General features: G+C 37.1%; 1 pseudogene across 1 annotated transcript; it reads left to right on the forward strand.

Annotated features, from left to right (window-relative positions):
* Positions 1 to 273: 273 nt before the first annotated feature.
* LOC149240732 (DNA repair endonuclease UVH1 pseudogene) lies at positions 274 to 1,967 on the forward strand (annotated as a pseudogene). The gene is made up of 2 exons (XR_016245980.1): positions 274 to 1,184; positions 1,891 to 1,967. The product of XR_016245980.1 is annotated as a DNA repair endonuclease UVH1 pseudogene (transcript).
* Positions 1,968 to 3,841: the final 1,874 nt, after the last annotated feature.

Below are 3,841 nucleotides of genomic sequence, written 5' to 3' on the forward strand. Positions count from 1 at the left end.
CAGAAATTTTCGTTGCACGACCAACCGCTATTTTCCCATGACGCCGTTAAACAGACTTCTTGCCGTGTCTGGTCAGATTACATTTGGGATTTTATTTGTGTTATCACTCCTGTTTCTCAGTTCCCTGCAATGTGTGTTATCCTCGGTTTAGTTTCAATCATTGTTGACATGTAGAGTAGCCCTCGTCATAGAGAACAGAGCAACCAGTTTCAATCATCGCTAATGTGCAGAGCGGCCCTAGTCACATCCAGACATCGATATTCTTATTAACCTTTGAATGTAGAAAACATTATCTCAGCGCCAGAAGTGATAAATAGCCATTATACGTCACAAGACAGAGTTGAGCGTTACGGCTATGGCGGAGTCTTCTTCATCACTTCACAGATTCTCGTGGTCGATATGCTGAACGAAAAGGTCCCGCTCAGTAGAGTCATAGGTTTTATAGTTCTCAATGCCCATAGGTTGACAGAAACATGCACAGAAGCATTCATAGTTCGTCTTTACAGATTTGCGAACAAAAGGGGTTACGTTAGGGCTTTTTCTGACAAACCCCAGGCCATGATTTCCGGGTTTTCGAAACCGGAGCGTATAATGAAAACTTTATTTGTTAAAAAAACTACATCTCTGGCCTAGGTTTCAGGTTTTTGTTTCCGAGGTACTGGAGAAAAACCCTCCCGAGGTGATTGATATCAGGGTTCCGTTAACTTCTTATATGAAGGGAATCCAGTCTGCCATCATTGAGGTCATGGACGCATGTTTGAAGGAGCTCAGGAAGACTAATAAAGTGGATGTGGAGGACCTGACGGTGGAGAACGGGCTTTTTAAGTCATTTCATGAGATTGTGAGGCAGCAGTTGGACTCAATATGGCATATCATTGGAAGGAAGACGAAGCAACTGGTTGGGGATTTGAGGACATTGAGGAAACTGTTAGATTACTTGGTTCGGTATGATGCCGTGACTTACTTGAAGTACTTGGATGCACTGAGGGTCTCTGAGGGGATGAGATCGGTTTGGATTTTTGCTGGCCCTAGCCACAGGGTTTTTGATTTTGCAAAGAAACGGGTTTATCAGGTTGTGAGAGCCGATGGTGGTAAAGTGGGGTCTGTGAACGGGTTGATCAAGGGCATTGGAAGAGGAAGAGGGGATGCGGGAAAGCGCAGAAAGATAGGCAGCAATGAAAGTGGTAAGATTGACATCTGTTACCACCATTGTTGATTAGTTGGTGACTGAAAAAATATATTTATTACTGGTTTGTTTCTTTTTTTTGGCCTTTTTAAAACTATTTGGCAAGTTTTTTCCATTTTTTCCGATTCGTATATTTTAGACCCTTTCTCAGTTATTGCCGGACACGATTATTATAACTTTAAGCTTGAACTTCACAAGGTGCTTCTTTTGTTGATGGCAATATCTACTTTATTAAGTCTTGTGTTGTTCGTTGCCTGCAAAATGAAATGTTTTAAGGCATACAACTACTGTATATCTTCATTGAAACGCTGTGAATGCATCTCCCTCTGGAGTCAGGGCATGCTTATTTTTGTATTACAATCTTTCATTTTATTGTTTCTTGTGGAATTCTCATCTTTGACAACGTTATGCTTGCCTATATTCAGGATTTGTTTTGTCAATATAGGATTTGTTTTGTCAGCTGATGGCAAAATGAAATATGTTTTAGTCATATAAATGTTGTATATCTTTATCGAAATGCTGTGGATGCATCTGACTCTTGTAACGTTTGATTGTTATTGTGGAATTCGTACCTTTGACAAGGTTATGTTGTCGTTTGAAAGGGATGATTCCATGAAATCCTCAATTTTGAGTGTGGGTTCTCTATTAGCCAGGAGACAACCTGCTCGATCTGACGGGTTCTATTTATTTTTCGTGTGTTTTAGCAAGCGAGCCATCAAATTCAGACAAGACACAAGAAACTGAAAATGGTTCATCGAGAGACACTCCGGGGAGTGTTTGAAAGTATACAAAGGCTTTGAGTGTTGCCGTGTGAGATTTCAACAAATGGATTGAAAGATGTTGAAAAAGAGATATATCGAATAGGATGATAGAATACAATTTCAAGAACTAAATCATCTTCGTATGGATTGAAGTTGCAAAAACAAACTCATTTTTGTTCATAAATCAGAGAAAACTAATTTCCCACACATGCAACTTTGCCGAATAGTTTAGGCATTTGCACAGATTTCCCCGATTATATATTTCCTTAGCATGAGAAATACCATCACAAAGATAGCTGTTTACTTGAACAAACAGTGAAAAACAAAAACGTAGATGAATGTCGGTGGTGAGTCCTTTCAAAATAGAATTAAAAAGATTTATGAATAATTAAGTAAATGAAATGTCAAAATTGTATCTTACTTGGGACAAGCACAGATAGATTTGATACAAACTGCTCATTTTTGAATAAATTATTTCTCAACCTTTCTTTAAAATATTTCTTATTGCACTACACTAGTGTGGCAGGTTTCACGAAGAATATGAATCAATGTTGGAGAAGAGTTACAATTGTGGAAGCATATATTTGTGTAAAAGTTAACCAAATTGACAATACAATTGAGATTTTAATTAATTTAATATATATATATATATATATAAAATAATTTAGACTGTAGATGTTATGTGGTTTCCAATATTCATTATTTTCTATTTTTAATATTTTTTGGAAAAATACTTGTACTTTTTAATATTTTATAGAAATTCAACAATTCCAACTTCATAAGTCTATCGGCCTCTCTTTGTACCTTTTGGGACAATTGCTAGTGTTATCACGTTATGTTGTTTTGGTTACGACCATATATATATGGTCTTATGTTATGGTGTAACCATCACATATTAAATGTTTTATAATCACTAACCGTATGCACTCCAATCAACAAACCACATGTTTATCAGACTTAAGTTGGGTGGAGTCGCCATATTTGGGGAACTTCACCTCCTTTTTTCTGCCAAATCAAACAATAAACAATAAATATGTTTTCTACGAGTTCTATGCGTAATCAAAAGTCATGTCATTATGTTGTTCAATCAGATGTTATGGGTTAAAATCTTGTTGATGCCAACTGTTAACAAATTTTTGCTATTGACCTAGGCCCATATGGTGCCTTGCCATAAGGCCACGTGGCTCCCATTCATTGGGTTACGTGTCGATCCGTACGTTTCCATGTCATCTGCCATCAATTAGCCAAGCTATGTCAGCTGCCATATGTTGAGCTATGATTCAACCACATCTTCAGTCCATACATGCCACATGTTAGTGCCAAGGTGTGCCACATGTCACCTTTGATTTTGAATTTTTGCCTATTCTCGCAAAAAATAAAAATGTGATAACTATCGCATACGAACTCAATTTGACGTGATTCAAGTTGCGTTAGAATTGTCTCATTGAGCTCTTCAATATGACACTATTTCCATCAAATTTTGGAGATTTTGAATTTTAGGCCTTCTTAGGATCCTCCCAGATCAATCCTCCCAACTGAAGGGATTTTGGACCTCCAAAAGGTTATTAATATGAAACTAAATGTGGGAACTGCCTGCCCACTTGTCCAATGCCTTTCCACCCTATTCTGTGTAATCTTATCATCACAAAATGTTACATAATAATTATGATAACTGAAGCCATACTATTATCCATTTGCAATTTCCCACATCCTTTTACATGTGTTACTTCAGCGACTATCCATGTACAACACATTGGAAACATTAAAAAATAAAAAGATGCTAATAACAATAGACTAACATGTTTGATCATTTTGACAGATTCCCACGAAAAATTACCGTACCCCATAAAACCTGCTTTATCCACTTTTGTAGATATGAGTGAAAAGGTCTTGC

This window comes from Pinus tabuliformis, chromosome 8 (genome assembly GCF_031772625.1).
Source record: "Pinus tabuliformis cultivar Carrire ecotype Pingquan chromosome 8, CPIR1, whole genome shotgun sequence".
Taxonomy (NCBI): domain Eukaryota; kingdom Viridiplantae; phylum Streptophyta; class Pinopsida; order Pinales; family Pinaceae; genus Pinus; species Pinus tabuliformis.